The 17,639-nt window shown below is 42.7% G+C and overlaps 1 protein-coding gene across 3 annotated transcripts in view; it reads left to right on the forward strand.

Moving 5' to 3' along the window:
- CTPS2 (CTP synthase 2) overlaps positions 1 to 17,639 on the forward strand; it is a 409,104-nt gene that overhangs the window by 365,271 nt on the left and 26,194 nt on the right. The gene's annotated exons all lie outside the window — the stretch shown is intronic.

Genomic DNA, 17,639 nt, shown 5'->3' on the forward strand with positions numbered 1-17,639 from the left:
TGCCGACGACAAAGTACCGTTCAGTCTTATCCTAGTGGATGGAGAGGAGTATAGGGACATTATCCTTGAGATCATGTGGGCTCCCAGTCCTATTTGTTGTAGAGATAACCGAAGGAATTGCCAATCTACTCGGTCGAATGCCTTCTCTGCATCAACTGTTAAGAGGCATAAGGGAATATCGTGGGTTCGGGCATAGTTGGATAAAAGAAGGGTTTTCAGGGTGTTATCCCTTGCTTCTCGGCCACTCACAAATCCTACTTGATCCAAGTGGATCAAACTGGGCAACAATGGTTGTAACCTGTTGGCTAATACTTTAGCGAAAATCTTTAAATCCACCCCGATCAAAGATATTGGCCTATAATTTGTACATAAAGTCGGGTCCTTCTCTGGTTTTGGAATAAGGGAAATATGAGCCTCAAGTGTTTGTGGGGGAAACACTGAGCCCTCTGATATAGAATTGAATACTTTAGTGAGGAAGGGAATAAGGAGGGGAGCAAATAATTTATAAAACTTTGGGGTAAAGCCGTCCGGCCCTGGGCTCTTGCCAGTTGGTGTACTTGCAATGGCTTTCGCAACTTCATCTGCTGTTATAGGTGTTTCAAGTTCGGTAATGGTGTCCTCATCCAAAGTGGGGAGCGCGGTTTCCCTGATATAAGAGGACTTGTGCTCCTCTGTAGTAGAGGGGGAGCCTGACGATTGGGCCACAGGTATGTTGTATAGGGATTGATAAAAATCCCTGAATGTCTGCGCAATCTTAGAAGGTGAGGAGATTAATTCTCCATGTGGTCCTTGGATATGGGGGATGAAGGTAGAGGATTTTTTTGGATGTAGGGAGCGGGCCAGTGACCTGCCACACTTGTCTTGGAATTTATACTGATGGAAAGCAAGTTTGTCCGCAAATGTACGTGCAGATGTCTCATATAGTCCTCTGAGGTGTAATCGGGCTTTGGAAACCTCAGTGAGCGTTTCGGTTGTTGGGGAACGCTTATGGTCAGTTTCCAGGTTTCGGAGCTTCTGGATTGCATCCACTATAGCGGCTGAGCGTTCCCTTTTCAGACGAGATCCTAATTGAATGAAGGTTCCACGTAATACTGCTTTCAGTGCCTCCCATTGGATGGGGAACGACGTGGTATCTTGTGCGTGGTCCCCAAAAAAGTTAGAGATTGTTTCCGAGATATGTGTAATACAGTCCGAGTTAGCTAGCAGTGAGTCATTCAAGCGCCATGTCCACTCCTTGATAGGTGAGGAGGGGAGCGAGAATGTCAAGTATATAGGGGAGTGGTCTGACCAGATCATAGAATCTATTTCACACTCGGGAGACCAGTCTAGGCAACTGTGGTCACTCAATAGATAGTCTATGCGACTATAGGTCTGGTGTACCTGAGAAAAATGTGTGTAGTTACGAGTCTTGGGGTATAATACCCTCCAAACGTCTACAAGGCGTAAGTCGTATATTACTCGTTTCAGGGCCCTCAATTTGGGGAATGAAATACGTGACCTTGAAGTGGAGGAATCTAAGGCTGGCTCCAGGGGAGTATTAAAATCTCCACCGAGGATGAGTTTGCCCTCCATGAATTCAGATAGGATCCTCAGATACTGCAAAGCTGATGGAACTTGGTTAACATTTGGCAAGTATATATTAGCTACCGTAAATTTGACTCCCCACAGCAAAAATTTCACAAAGACATACCTTCCCTGAGGGTCGGAGAGGTGATCGAGCAATTCAACGGGGAGGCTTTTGTGGAAAGCTACAGATACTCCCTTAGTTTTCTGAGATGGATTAGTACTATGGATCCATCTGTTAAAATATCTGTTAGAGCAAGGGGTGGAGGCTGATTGAAAGTGCGTCTCTTGCAAGAGGAGTACATTAACTTGGCATTTATGCATTTGGTATAGTATTTGTCCCCGTTTAGAGGCAACATTGAGTCCATTTACATTGTATGAACATAATTTAAGTCGAGGGTGAGACAACACTCTATAGGCCATGGTGGAGCGAAGAAATAGGAAAGAATTTGAAAGTCTAGAACAAGAGGGGGAGGCGGTTGGGGAAGATACGGAAAAGAGAAGGTAGTTGCAAAAGGGGAAGAGGAATGGAGAATGGCTAGTTAGAGGACACCTGGGAAAGGTGTCTCAAAACAAAATCTAATGTGTTCGCAACAGCAAAACACTCCGTGAAATATCACGTGCTAGGCACAAATCGTGCCAAACCTATTTGGGGGGGGAGGTCGGATTAGAGAGGTCTGAGTTGTGATCCCGACAACATAGCAGGCATATATAACGTATATGTATGACACCCGTCAATCATAGTATATTGAATACTTGATATTTTAGGTTATAGAAGAACATGTCATATATCTAATCAGTGTTCAAAAAAAAAAACAAAAAACACTTAAACACCCATAATCAGTCAGCAAGCAATAGTATGTATAATAAACATTTAAATGATGTAACATTGAGGAATTCAACTAGTTCTATGGTGTAGGATAAGTTAGGCCCTGGACTGAGAGGAGACCAAGAAGCCCATAACAGGTAATAAGGTATCTTCTGGAAGACTCCCAGTCAGTCAGCGGGTCCCCAGGCCCAAAGGGCTAGAAAGGCACATTGGTTACAGGTATCACCCCAGAGACTTAGTGGTGGGCTCCACTCGGGCCAGGCCGCATCCCAAATAAAAGAATCATAGGGTTCTGGAGAATTGTATAACAGAGCAAGGTCTCTTAAGGAAACGATGCTCCTAGCATTCAATTTGGTCGTAGTATGGTCCATGTGTGGATAAGTGTACATTTAAAGCTAGGGACGTCTGGTGTCGAGTGGAGCCCCCACGCAGCCATAAAAAGCAGTAACATTACCACCGTCTAATCTACACCCTTTTTTAAATGTAACTGTAACTGTCCCATTAAGGGCAACATAGCACCCCCCCACCTCCTGAGCTTAGTAGACTTCTATACTATCCCTGTAAATGGAGTGGTATAGTTAGTATGAGTTCATAGGAGGGTACAGAGAAAACACGGTATCATTGCAAACCTGGACCAGTCCCTTAATGAAACTGTGGAGTGAAAGGTGTAGATCCATTGTAAAACATTGAACAGGTAGAACAAGTAACAGTGTTGACTCACGTGGGGAGCCAAATCAGTCTTCCGGGGATGTTGGACGTCTTGCTCTAGGACCAAAAGAAGCAGATCTAGATCTTGAGCGTCTGCGACGTTGTGGGAGAGGGCCCTGTAGTCGTTGACGATCCTCTGGAGGGTCTAGCCAGTTCGGGATGCTGATAGGGTCTTGTGCGAGGAAGGTGAAGAAGGCAGGAAGTTGTTCAGGGTCTGACAGAACAAACTTACAGTTGTCGTCTCGGGTTACCTTGATACTGAATGGATGGCCCCAGGTGTAGGAAGCCCCTGCTTGACGTATCAAATCCAAAAGTGGGCGGACCGCCCGTCTCATGTATAAGGTGTTGCGGGAGAGGTCCGGATAGAGGTGTACTGTAGATCCATCGAATTCTACAGGACCTAAGCGCCAGGCCTTACGCATAATCTCTTCCTTGAGGGTATAGTAATGGACCCGGCATAGGACATCGCGGGGGCGGTCGCTGCGGTCTCCCCCCATGCCTCCCACTCTATGTACTCTGTCCAGTTCAATAGGGGATGTAACTTCCCTGCCCAGGACCTGGTTGAGGATAGAAACGACAGTGGGTTTTAGATCAGTACCTGAGGTTGCTTCCGGCACTCCCTGTATCCTAATGTTGTTCCTGCGGCTCCTGTTTTCGCTGTCCTCTATGCGGAGTTGGTGTTGCCGCAAGCGGGATAAATGTGAGGTGGTTGCAGATTCGAGGGCCACAATACGAGCCGCATGGTCATCTTGGGTAGTAGCCAGAACGGATACAGCATTCTCTGTCGTTGAAACCCGATGCTGAAGGGCTTGTAGTTCTACATGGAGGGAGGCTTCCATCTTGGACGCCCAGGATTCAAAGTCCGCCCTAAAGGCAGAAAGAAGGGCTGTAGTCGCAGAGCCGGCTGATCCGCCCGAGGCCGGAGGAAATAGCTCCGCAGGGCCATCTTCGGAGGGGGTGTCAAGGGGCATAGCGGCCATTGAAGGGGCCGAGGGCTCACCCGTAGCGTCCTTGTATTTTGAGGAGTCCATGTGAGCCAGAGAAGGAGGTTTAGGCTTGCCTGGGGTGCGACTGGCCGCCAGCTTGTCTTTTCCCGTGCGGGAGTCGAGCGATGATGTACGTAGTAGGTAGCGCTGGATTGTGCTGGATTGCGCTGGAGTGAGAGCTTGAGGATGACATAGAGATTCCGGGTGTAGGTAATTTGCAACACAGCCTGATAATGTCGGGAGAGCACAGAGCTCAGTAGCCCATTTCTTCAGCCGTCCATCGTCAGCCAGTAAACATGATATCTACTATGGGGGATAGGACGGTCGCCACCTGCGACTCTGGAGCCAGGACTGCTGGTTTTTACACCACAGTATGAGATGGAGATGTGTTGCAGAACTATGGCGAAGTAGCAAACTGTCAGCCAAGGAGTATTTATTCTGGGAGAAGGGTTACAGGTGGCAGCTGGGTCCTCTGGGCAGTTCTTGTGACAGTGTAGATACACAGTGATCCAGGAGCTGTTTAAGGAACAAGTGCCTACACTGCAGCAGGGTGAAGCAAGATGGCCGCTCCACGTGGCCTCAGGGTTATTGTTATAATCCACCCCACGAGTGGGGGTAAATATTAGTTTAGTCCCTTTCTGAGGTCACAGTCTGCTATATCAGGGCACCCTGGTGTTTAGATTGGCCCTGGATTTAGCACAGGAGAGATGAGGAGGCTACTGAGGTGTAGTAAGATGGCCGCCACTTACTGTGTGAGATGGTAGTCTTCCAGGCTGGCATGCAGGAGTGGCACAGGGGAGAGTGCAGGCTTCGGTCAGTAGGCTGGGCTGCTCTGGTGTCTGCGTGGAGGTAGATCCAGGTGCGGAGTAGCCAGGAAGGCCTGGATGTGCAGGCCGGGTGCACCAATATGGCCGCCGCTCCCCCTGCCAAGGCCGAAGCCGCGGCCTGTAGTTAAAACGGCCGGACCACGGGATCGCCGTGTCAGCGGCCCCAGGCTAAGCCGTCCCGGTGTTCGTGTAGGGGGAGAGCTAAGCGTTGTGCGGCCAGGAAGATCCGGATGCGGCCTGTGCGGGCCGGGTGTACCAATATGGCCGCTCCCCTTGTGAAGGCCGAAGCTGCGGCCTGTAGTAGATTCGGCCGGCTCTCGGGATCGGCGTGTTGGCGGTCGCAGGTGACACCTCGGTGTGCGGGGGGACCCCCGGTTCAGTGGCAGTGGTGAGGTGGTCCTGCTAGGGGGAAAAGGATAAGGTTATTCCCCAAAACGACAGGAGCTCTCACTGGGCACGTCTGATCAGGTCTCCAGCCGGCCACGCCCCCCCGCACATGGACTTTAATGGCATCCCAGTCTTAGTCCTTGGGTTTCAATATTGAGTTGCAGCTATAACAGTTTCAACTCTTCTGGGAAGGCTGTCCACAAGGTTTAGGAGTGTGTCTATGGGAATGTTTGACCATTCTAAAAGCACATTTGTGAGGTCAGGCACTGATGTGGACAAGAAGGCCTGGCTCATAGTCTCCGCTCTAATTCATCCCAAAGGTGTTCTATCAGGTTGAGTTCAGGACTCTGTACAGGCCAGCCAATTTCCTCCACACCAAACTCTTTCGTCCATGTCTTTATGAACCTTGCTTTGTGCACTGGTCCAAATCATTTGGCGGAGGAGGGATTATGGTGTGGGGTTGTTTTTCAGGGGTTGGGCTTGGCCTCCTAGTTCCAGTGAAGGGAACTCTTAAGGCATTAGCATACCAAGACATTTTGGACAATTTCATACTCCCAGCTTTGTGGGAACAGTTTGGGGATGGCCCCTTCCTGTTCCAACGTGACTGAGCACAAAGCAAGGTCCATAAAGACATGGATGAGCGAGTTTGGGGTGGAGCAACTTGACTGGTCTGCACAGATTCCTGACCTCAACCAGATAGAACGCCTTTGGGATGAATTAGAGCGGAGACTGTGAGACAGGCCTTCTCGTCCACATCAGTGCCTGACCTCCCAAAGGTGCTTCAGGAAGAATGGTCAAACATTCCCATAGACACACTCCTAAACCTTGTGGACAGCCTTCCCAGAAGAGTTGAAGGTTTTATAGCTGCAAAAGGTGGGCCAACCCAGTATTGTAGCCTACGGACTATGACTGGAATGCCATTAAAGTTCCTGTGTGTGTGTGTGTGTGTGTGTGTGTGTGTGTAGCATTTACATATCTTTTAATATACTTTATGTCAGAGATACAACAACCTTTAATAGCACCACAACTAGAGATGTTAAAAGGTTTTAATGCCTTTCTTAAGGGAGGGTGGTATATTTGTCTATAGATTTGTGATGCAATAATTATTTTGATTCTTATTCATGTATAAATGGTGGTTGTTGCATCCTCATTTTGGCAATAGTCCTTTCATGGTATGAAATTTTGTGTTTGTATCTTAGCCAAGTATATGATGTATTTAAGTGCAATTGCCATTTGTGCAGAAGTAAGATATGTAGACATTGGTTAATAAATAAGCTTTTGGGTTATGCCATCTCTATTTTGTTACATCAGCTTACTTTGTTATTCATTATTACACTGATCCTTGCATGTCAAACTGCGCTGTCAGTCACAGCTCTCTGCTCTGCCCCCTCCTCGCTCATTGGAGTGCTGGGCTGTGGAGGGGGTAGGGAGCAGCCGGCTCAGGCTCTCATCGGCTCGCTGAGAGGCTGAGCCGGGTGTCGATCCAGGGATCTGGGCGGATCATGACTCCATGGTTGTGATGACGCCCGAGCCTGGACCGGCTCTTTGTCGTCAGCAGAGAACAGACTTCAGTCCGCTCTGTGCTGAAAACCGGTCACAGGAGTGCAGAACGAACTGCCCTCCTGTGATCCACAGGGGAAGTCTAGCCAAACGAGCTTTGGCTGTACTTCTCCTTTAAATGGAAACTGCAGTTTTATGTTTTTTATCTGCTTTTTGCTATGTTTATAAAGTTTTTTACACAAATAAAGCTTTAAATGACCCCCGGCAGTTTCTCAAGGTACCCGCCTGTCCCTGCTCTTTGGAGATCTGGGCTGTCTGTCTGGGCTGTTTTCTTTTTTAATTTTCTTGCTTCAAACAATAAATATACGCCTTATATATCCAATCAGTAGTTACAAACCCTCCCCCCCCCCCCCTCCATTATACATATATTCTGAATTTGTTAGCCCTTTTCTATAATTAACCCCCTATTTCAAACACTTTATCTTTCCATATTTTATTTTTTCTCCTATACTCCCATCAACTCTGCATATACCACTGGCCTTTTAAGCTCAAACCAACCGTCCCATGTTTCTACAGATTTTTCTGTCCTATCCTCACATGAATGATAAAGTTCTTCCATCAAACAGATATACTCTACTCTCCTAAACCTTTAACTGATGGAATCTCCTGTGAGTGCCACAACTTTGGAATAAGCCCCTTTGCTGCGTTCACTATATGAGGGATAAGTGAGTTCTTATATTGTGTTATTGATTACCCAGTGCTATGAAATAAATATGTCCATGGATCTTTAGGGAGACTAATCCCATCTATAGCCTTATCGTTTGACTATATCCTGTATTATCTGTGCAATATTCTTCCACAATTCCTGTATTCTTGTACACTCCCACTAAATATGTGCCATATGTTCCCTGTGCATTACATAACATTAATATTTATGTGCTCTAGTGAGTGTGATGTGCCATCTTGCCAAACATTTAAAATTCATGTCTGTCGTGTTTATGTCTATTGATGGACCACATGCCAGTTTTAACACTTTTTTTCCTTCTGTTGTTCACTCAAGGAAAAACCCAACATCCCCCCTCCCTCTGCCCTCCTGGGCTTCTCTGGGCTCGTCTGTATGATCGGCGAGCCAGAGAATGATTTGGTTGCTGCTGGAAGTTGATCATAGAGATTTCTGGTGACCATATGGTCCCCAGTCATCTCTATGACCCTCAGAGGCCCAGGCACGACGTTATGACGTCACGTAAAACAAAGCTGGAAAGGCCGAGACAGTTAATTTTTTTTTTTTATCTTGGTCTTTCCAGCCTGGAGGAGAGATGTGGGGTCTTTTGAACCCCACATCTCTCCATAAAGTGGACCTGTCACGCACTATACCTATTACAAGGGATGTTTAAACTGGTAACCTGTAAAAAAATTTAAAGCATCGCCTAAGAAGATTTTTAAGTACCAAAGTTTGGTGCCATTCCATGAGTGTGCGCAATTTTAAAGCGTGACACGTTAGGTATCTCTTTACTTGACGTAACATCATATTTCACATTATACAAAAAAATTGGGCTAACTTTACTGTTTTGTTTTTTAAATTGATGAAAATTCCTGCACAAATACCGTGTGACGTAAAAAGTTGCAATGATCGCCATTGTATTCCCTAGAGTCTCTGCTAAAAAAAATATATATAATGTTTGGGAGTTCTGGGTAATTTTCCAGCAAAAAAATGATGATTTTTACATGTAGGAAAGGAGTGCCAGAATAGGCCCGGTATGGAAGTGGCTAAATAAATTGAGCCTTTAGTCACTTGTCTCCTTAGAAAACATATGGTATTGATTCCAAATCACTTTTCCCACTGGTGCATTACTTTGTGTACCTTCACTCCTAACCCAACTCTTCTCTGGTGAACTATACTGTATATCCAATCTAAAAATGTAAAAAATCATTGGACTATAGTACCTCCTAAAATCTGGTGCTGCCAAAACCGCCTGGGTTTAATTTTGTCCTTCTTAACACTGAATATTGTATTCTTGGTTTCTTACCCTGTCAAAAATCCTTAAGAGCAAGCGCCTTTAATGTCCTAAAATACATTTGTGGTAAATGGATTGGAAGCATTTGAAATTTTTAGAGAACTTTGGACAATATTTCCATCTTATTATTATTATTATTATTATACAGGATTTATATAGCACCAACAATTTGCGCAGCGCTTTACAACATGGGGGCAGACAGTACACTTACAATACAAATCAATACAGGAGGGATCAGAGGGCCCTGCTCTTTAGAGCTTACAATCTAGAGAGGAGGGTCAGGTGGGACAAAAGTTAATAACTGTGGGGGATGAGCTGATGGAGAAAATGAAAATACAGTTGTTAGGTGGGGGTAGGGTAGGCTTCTCTGAAGAGAAGGGTTTTCAGGCATCATAGTTTTAGTTATTTTACTGTAATGATATTTTAGGATCGGAGACATAGAACAGGATGTCATCTGCATATGCTACTAGACTAAACAAGAAGGACTCGCCGCTCCAGGTGAGATGTAGAATCCTAATGGAAGTGGTGGGTGCTCGCCTCCGCAGACAATGAATATAAAGAAATGGCTGCACACCACAGTAAAGATCATTTATTGGACATCCCAAATAACACCACAGGACCAGAATGCCTGGTAGACACGTTTCACACAGTTCAGATGTGCTTAACCATATGCTACTACCTTATGTTTCTCCTCGCCAATCCTCACTCCTATATCAACATTAGCCCAAATGGTGGCCAAGAGGGGTTCCAAGGACAGTACAAATAACAGGGGTGAAAGAAGACAACCCTGACTTGTTCCATTAAATAATTCAAATTGTTGCGATAAGCTGCCATTTACCATCACTGCTTCTGTAGGATGCTGATATAGAGCCATTATCCATTGGCACATCCTTGGGCCTATTCAGGGTACCTCCAGTGTAGCTAACATAAATCCCCAGTCTACTCTATCAAATGCTTTTTCAGCATCTATTGACAGACATATAACTGGGAACTTTTTGCTGCTGACTTTATGTAGAAGGAACAATGATCTCAACCTCACCTGGTCAGTATGACTCCACTAAGCTCTTCAACCTGGTGACTAAAACTTTTGACTATAACTTTGTATCTACATTTAATAATATTGTTCCATAACTAGAACATAACGTAGAATCTTCCCCTCCTTTGGTATAATTGTGATGTACATAAGCAACAACTCATTCCTCATTTCCTCATACCAGTCCCTTCATGTCAAATTCACATATGAGTAAAATTTGGGCAGAAGCTGTCCTTTGAAATTCTTATAATATCCTAAAGAATACCAGTTCAGGCCTAGGCTCTTCCCTGTTGCTTTATTTTTTATCGCTGCTTCAATTTCTTCTGGTCTCTCTAAGGATTGCAGTACATCTTCTAATATGCCTTTTCATTTAGGTAGCCTAGTAGCCTTGAAATAAGATTGTATCATTTCCATTCCTTCTAATTCTATCTCATACTGCCCTGTTGGTTTTACTGAATATAATGCACTATAATATTTTTGAAAGGCTTTTGCCATCTCCAAAGTTTTATGTACCAATTCCCCAGACTTATTTTTAAGTTAGCTATATAATTTAAAGATTTTTTGCCCTTAGTTCTCTTGCTAAGTACTTTTATGATTTATTTTTCCACTGGTATCTTTCTTTAGCCACCGTGTATAAAGCTTGTTTTGTTTCTTGTTCCGTTAAGGCAATCATCTCATCTTGCTTTGAAACTAATGCTTGTTGTGTATCTGACCCTACTTTCCTTTTATGTAATTGCTCCAACTTGTATATTTCTTTCAATAACATTTATATTTTATTTATCCGTTCTTTATTTTTCTGTGCCCCTATAGATATCAAGATACTCTTATATAAGCCTTTTGGGTTTCTCATATGGTGGCTTGCGATATTTCCTGGGACTCATTCAGCAGAAAGAATTTCTCCATTTCCATGATTATTTCCTTCTGACCCTGTATCAAAGCTTCATTTAGTTTCCATGAGCTTATTCTGTTCTGCTCATTTACTAAATTGATGCTCATTACTGGGGTATGGTCAGATAGTGAAATTACTGTAATAGATGCTTTTATTAGGCATTCCATTAGCTGATGTTCTACCAGCACCTAGCCTATTTCACTAGCACATTATGTGAAACTTACCTTAAAACGAAGCCCCCCAGCGGTGAACTGTCAAAAAAGTGCCAGAAAAAGATTCATCTGCAAGTGGTTATACAGTAACCGTTTCACAAAGAAAAAAACGACCTTCTGGATTAGCCATTTGCTCTTTTATGGTATACATTGTACCTGTTGCCACCCCTCTTGCTTGTTTCGTCATAGACTCTCCATAAAGCCATGTCGGGTAGTATTTTGAGTACAGTTTAACATCGGAGTCATGTGAGATGTATGTTCCTTGTGTAAATATCACATTTACGGAGTAATGGTGTATTTTTTCTAAATCTTGTGTCTTTTTGCTGAGGTATTTAACCTCCAAACATTATGTGCTATTAAGTGGTGCCATGATGGACAGCAAGAGGTACAAACTTCCTATTTTCATCTTTGTGTGTGTATGTATATGTATATATATATTTTTATTTATTCATATATATACTTATATATAAAAGAAAAGGAACCCTCCTCCCACCTATATACCATTCCCCAGGGTTTCTCATAGCTTGTACCATGGTAAACATAGACCTGGAACTAGCCTTCATATAACTTTCTTTTTGTCTCTTCTTGTATTCCCCCACATATCGATTCTTCCAATGGGGGCTCTCCTTCTTTCTCTGAACAGGTTTTTCAACTTTGGAATGCTTAATCCATAAAAATGAATAAGAGCCCAGCCTGCATATTCTGCTGTTGTAATTGTGTGGCTCTAAACAAACTACACAGTGATGCTCGCTAAGGCTTGAAGACAGGTGAGAATAAGACTTGGTACAGATTTTTCTGGGAGGTGCGGTTAGGTGGACGCAAAATACGTTAAGAAAGCCCAATAAATTGTATTGGGCTGCTTAATGCACCAAATCACACCTAAAAAGGTGTTATGGACACACAGAGCGGGGGATGAATGCCCCCATAGCATACGGATTGTTATGGGGGCACTCGGTGGGGGGAGAAGCCCATAGAGACGGCAGGGGACCTGAAAAGAGGAGGATTGGGGCTGCTGTGCGCAAAACCACTGCACAGAGCGGGTAAGTATAACATGTTTGTTATTTTTGTAAAAAAAAAAAAATTTTGGTCTTTAGTATATAGTGTCAAATATTGTCTTTCAGACCAGCATTCTAATCATATCTGCCTCTCAGTTTTTCAGGTGTATCTAAACAAAAGCTCAATGTTAGTCTAGACCAGGCAGATGTATTATGATGTGCACCCTTTTACATCCAACTACATCTGAGTCCCGTTTGCGTCATTTTTTTTTTTTTTTTTTACGAAAAGCTAAACATTACAGATCAGAGGTAAAAGGATGTTACCGGCCACATGACATTTACATCCTTTCTGCTCATAAACCGAGCATGAGTCTGTTCAGCTTCACAGAAAAAAAAATGAACAAACACCAATGTCACATAAATGACATCTCCGGTTTGCTCCGACACAGCAGGGGGACTTGTTTATGGATCCCCTGCTGATCAGAAGAGATGCCATTCATGTAAAAGACTGAAGATTTTCATTTTTGAGTATAGTTCCACTTTAAGATAACATGGTTTACAAAATGTGAGGACATGGTGCTTTCTTGTGTTTTAGCTTTCTGTGTGTATTTTATATAATTTTCATTTTTTAAATGTTACATTCAACTTGTTTGGCTTTAAAGTTCTGCACAATAGCAACTAATATTCAGTCATCTTTGGGGTTTTTTTTTGTTTTTGCTGTAACCTTAACACAATGTTAAGGACTTTCTATTACTATGCTAGTTAATAGTTTTGTTACAATGAAATGTCATAGCTAAAGAACCAAACAAATGTTCCAGCAAACAATGCTATAGAGTTCCTTTAAAGTAGGTGATTGTCTCTTATTGCACCGAAGGCCATGATCCTGCACATACAGTACACTTCACAAGAGCAGGCTTCAGTTCTCCATCATAGACTATGGGGACAGCGAGTTCCAGATACATTTTATACATTGTACCAAACAGGTAATAGACACACCGAGGTTGATTTACTAAAACTAGAGAGTGCAAAATCTGGTGCAGCTCTGCATGGTTGCCAATCAGCTGCTAAATAAAGGCTTGTACACACTATAAGAAAATCGGGCAAACATTGTCATCCGAGGAATGATCGTACAATTTTCTGATCGTGTGTACACAACTTTCGACAGTTGATTCTGACCTTCTGAGACAAAAATTTCTGAGGGACAAATGTCAAATTTTTTCTCGTATGGGAGCCAAGTGAACGTTTTTCGCTTAATATGTACCGTTTTCATATGTTTTTTATACGAGAAAAGTTGTGCATGGTCAGAAACAATAAACAACAAAAAAAAAAAGCTTTTGCCCTACGAGAATTTTCATACATTATTTCCTTCCTCGGTTCCCACTTGCTGTGAAACGATCGCTCGCCCGATTTTCTTATAGTGTATACCCCACTTAACCTCAGTTTGCTCAATTAAGCTTTGACAAAAAAAAAAACCTGGAAGCTGATTGTTTTCTGTGCAGGGCTGCACTAGATTTTGCACTCTCTAGTATTAGTAAATCAACCCCACAATGTACAGTACATATCCTGCCTAATATACCTGCCACATGTGTTTTAGACATCTGCGATTGCATAATGTATTCGAAATGGAGGCCAGGGTAAAGGGTAACTCCACTTTTGTCGGGAACAAAAATAGCAAATAAAGAAAACATAATATAGCGTATACAATCGCAATGCATGTCATATTGTAGATGAATTTGATTAAAAATCACCTTTCCTTTTCAATCTGCAGCTCTGCAATTTTCTGAAAATGCAATATGGCAACCTGGAGTTGTTCTGTACATAATGTTTACAGAACCCCCCCACCCCCCCGAAAAAAAAAATGTCCTGCTTGTGTGATTGGCTTACTCATTCTCCCAGAAGTCTGCTCCAAGAACTAAGATACTAGTCAGATTTCAGGCATCCCCTGCAACAATAATGTAATTTTTGATGAGATACTTTCAGTAGGAAATCACGGCTTTCCTCATTAGAGCCCTGCAGGTGCAGCAGCTGTTGACAATTATGAAACCACTCCAATTAGACTCATTTTCCCACATGGATACAAACAAACACACAGGGATTTCTTCAGAATAACACAAGTTAGGAATCTGCAACAACATTTTTTTTTAAATCCTTGAAATTTACATAGATCACCCAGAGGGGAATTTTTTTTACACTTTAAATTGTTTTATATTTAATTTTAATGACTTGTGTAAGTTCACCTCCAGCAAAATTTCACATAAAGCGCCCCTAAATGTTGCTCTTCCTTCTATTACACATGCAGGTTTGGGGTGGTCTCTCTACAAAAATTGCAGGCCAATCCTCCCCCCTCTGTTTGCAAGACAGACTGGGCATTCCAGTTGTTTGCCTCTTAGTGGCTACTGTGGGCCGTTCAAACTTCACGCATGCGCAGTGCACTCTCTCCTTCCCCAGCCAAGCTCATAATCGGCTGCTCCGAGCTGGAGACAAGATTCCTGCACAGTGCACAGAGCTCAGCTAGAGATGGAGAGAGCATACTGCACACAGTTGCAGTAGTTTTTTGTGGAGAGGGACACAAGAAATTGCAAAGCTCTAAAAGAGGCGGGCTTAATTCTGGCCTGAAAAAGTAAAACTAGGTGGAGTTGATGATCATAAGAAAAGCACACTTGTTTACTATTACCTTCCGCACTACCTAGTGACAATGTGGTATTTTCCTGACTCACTCTATTCATGAAAAGCATGCAACTTGGGGAGAAAATAGTTGAATATTCATTTTTGCCCACATTTGCAGTTTCACAAGATGAATAGCTCTTTTTTTTTGTCTCCCAGATTGTAGGGCAAATAAAGAAAATTCCATAATAAAAATCCATTCCATAATAAAAATCATTAAACAAACCTCACATTCTAATGGACATTTTACTCGTGCATAACAAATCTTGCCCTATACAGGTGGAACCAAGTTCAAACAAAGATGCAACCCCTGTTGGTACCTAAAGCGCATTCTCAGGCTCCTCCCATCATAATGATGTCACCTTAACACCACCCTATATGTTATGTTCATTGACTTCTAGCCTGTTTATGTAGTCCTGACAAAATCATTTTCTTTGTTTTTATTGTTGTTTGTGTCCCAAATGGGGGTTTTCCCTTAACTTTCTTTTCCAAAGATCCTGGACAGGTAGGGATGAACCTTCCACCCATGAGACAGCAATAAAAGTTTGCCATAGTTTCTAGCCTTCACTGATTCTATCCCAAACAAGAAATAAATGGGTGGGGTTCCAAATTTCAATACGTTTTTTTAATTCCTCTAGTGTGTGTTATTAAAATGTCTTTATAAGGATTATTCACAAACCGACTGAAAGCTGAAATCAGGCTTGTAGTTGGAATAGTTCATCTTTAGAGCTGAAAAGAAGGGAAGGTATATAAAGTGGCCTGCAGGAAAAAGATAATTTACAGTAAATATCACCACACTGATTTTCACCACCAGTAGTCCAGTGGTCAGCCAAGAGATAGTGACACAGCGGTTGATTGGTTTCTATGCAGAGCTGCACCAGATTTTGCAATCAGCTTCCAGCTTGTTTGTTTTTGTCAAATAGTGTAGCGCTGGACTAAAAATACGCATATAATGATATATGCAAGTGGACGGGGCCCATAAATGTGTAAATAAAGTGACTAGTGAATAAAGACCATATAACATTCAGTCTAAAATGATCAAGTGCATGTATAGTGACACTAGAGATTAATCAAGTGCACCTGCATATATTTAAAAAACAAGAAGTGATATGAGAGTAAATGTAAAAGTGGCAAACTTCAGGTGAATAAAATGAACCAATGTGACAGCAAAATGAATGAAAAATATATTATATCAACACAAGACATCTAATCACTAATAGTGCTAATAAATCCTAATGCTTAGTGATCGCACATGAAAAGGAAATTAAAATGAATATATAAACAGTCCCAAAAAAAATCCAAAGAACAGGTCCCAAAGCGTAGTGACACTCTAACACAGAATCTGGTTCAGTGTTCCACCGCAGCTGTTGCCCACCACCAAGGGATAAAAGTTGGAGGCTTACCGGACAGCCTGCGACCACCCTTATTCAGGGGGGTCAAAACAGGCTCAGTAGAAATATGTGGGTCCAGATGATATCCTCACCAATAATCTCCAGGTGTACTCCAGGAAACTGGCCAGATCGTCCTGCACTATTGGAGTATCTTTTTCTTTTTCTGGGGTTATTTGTGGCCAATTCTTTGCTGCATCTTGTGGTCAAGTCCTAGCTGCACCCCGTTTGGAAGCCCCTCTTGGCTTGCCATAAAAGATACCTGGAGTACACCTGGAGATTATTGGTGAGGATATCATCTGGACCCACATATTTCTACTGAGCCTGTTTTGACCCCCCTGAATAAGGGTGGTCGCAGGCTGTCCGGTAAGCCTCCAACTTTTATCCCTTGGTGGTGGGCAACAGCTGCGGTGGAACACTGAACCAGATTCTGTGTTGGAGTGTCACTACGCTTTGGGACCTGTTCTTTGGATTTTTTTTGGGACTGTTTATATATTCATTTTAATTTCCTTTTCATGTGCGATCACTAAGCATTAGGATTTATTAGCACTATTAGTGATTAGATGTCTTGTGTTGATATAATATATTTTTCATTCATTTTGCTGTCACATTGGTTCATTTTATTCACCTGAAGTTTGCCACTTTTACATTTACTCTCATATCACTTCTTGTTTTTTAAATATATGCAGGTGCACTTGATTAATCTCTAGTGTCACTATACGTGCACTTGATCATTTTAGACTGAATGTTATATGGTCTTTATTCACTAGTCACTTTATTTACACATTTATGGGCCCCGTCCACTTGCATATATCATTATATGCGTATTTCTAGTCCAGCGCTACACTATTTTATCTATTGTTCATTTTGTGTGCCCTTGTATTGGGGTTATTGTGTTTTAGCTGCAGGACTCACTTCACGTTTTTCAGTTTTTAAATTGAACACCGAGCGCAATTTCCCCCCCCTCCCCTTTGTTTTTGTCAAAGCTTAATTAAACAAGCTGAAGTTAGAAGCTGATTGGCTACCATGCACAGCTGCACCAGATTTGGCACTCTCTAGTTTTAGTAAATCAAACCCATAGAGTCTACAGAGCTGCAGCCTCTGAAAGTGTTGTCACTCTTTATTGTTTTTAAGGCATATAGCACAACGTTTTCACCTTTAATGGCTCCCACTACCTCCAGGTGCAGGGAGTTGCGATGGGGACATGTTGTGCCCCATCGTATGCCAACCTGTACCTGGGGGAGTGGGAGAAAGCTTTCCTCTCTGACGCCTTACGCAATATACCAGCCACATTATGGGCTGGTATCGCTACATAGACGACATTTTTGTCGTCTGGGATGGCCCCTTAGATGTACTCGAGCAGTGCCTATCAAGAATTAATAAAAATGATTTCAACTTGACATTCACAATGTCCTCCGACAAAAATCAGATAACCTTTTTGGACATAGAGATCTATAAAGGTGAATAAGGCAAACTTTTCAGCAAGTTATTTAGAAAAACCACTGCAGGAAACACCATACTGCACGCTGCGAGCTTCCATCCCCAGCCCCTCACTGACTCCATACCTTATTCACAATATCTTAGAATCAAACGTAACTGCACAGATAATGATACATTCTTAAAGGAGGCAGCTAACCTACGAG

The sequence above is a fragment of the Aquarana catesbeiana genome, linkage group LG02, assembly GCF_042186555.1.
Source record: "Aquarana catesbeiana isolate 2022-GZ linkage group LG02, ASM4218655v1, whole genome shotgun sequence".
NCBI lineage: Eukaryota > Metazoa > Chordata > Amphibia > Anura > Ranidae > Aquarana > Aquarana catesbeiana.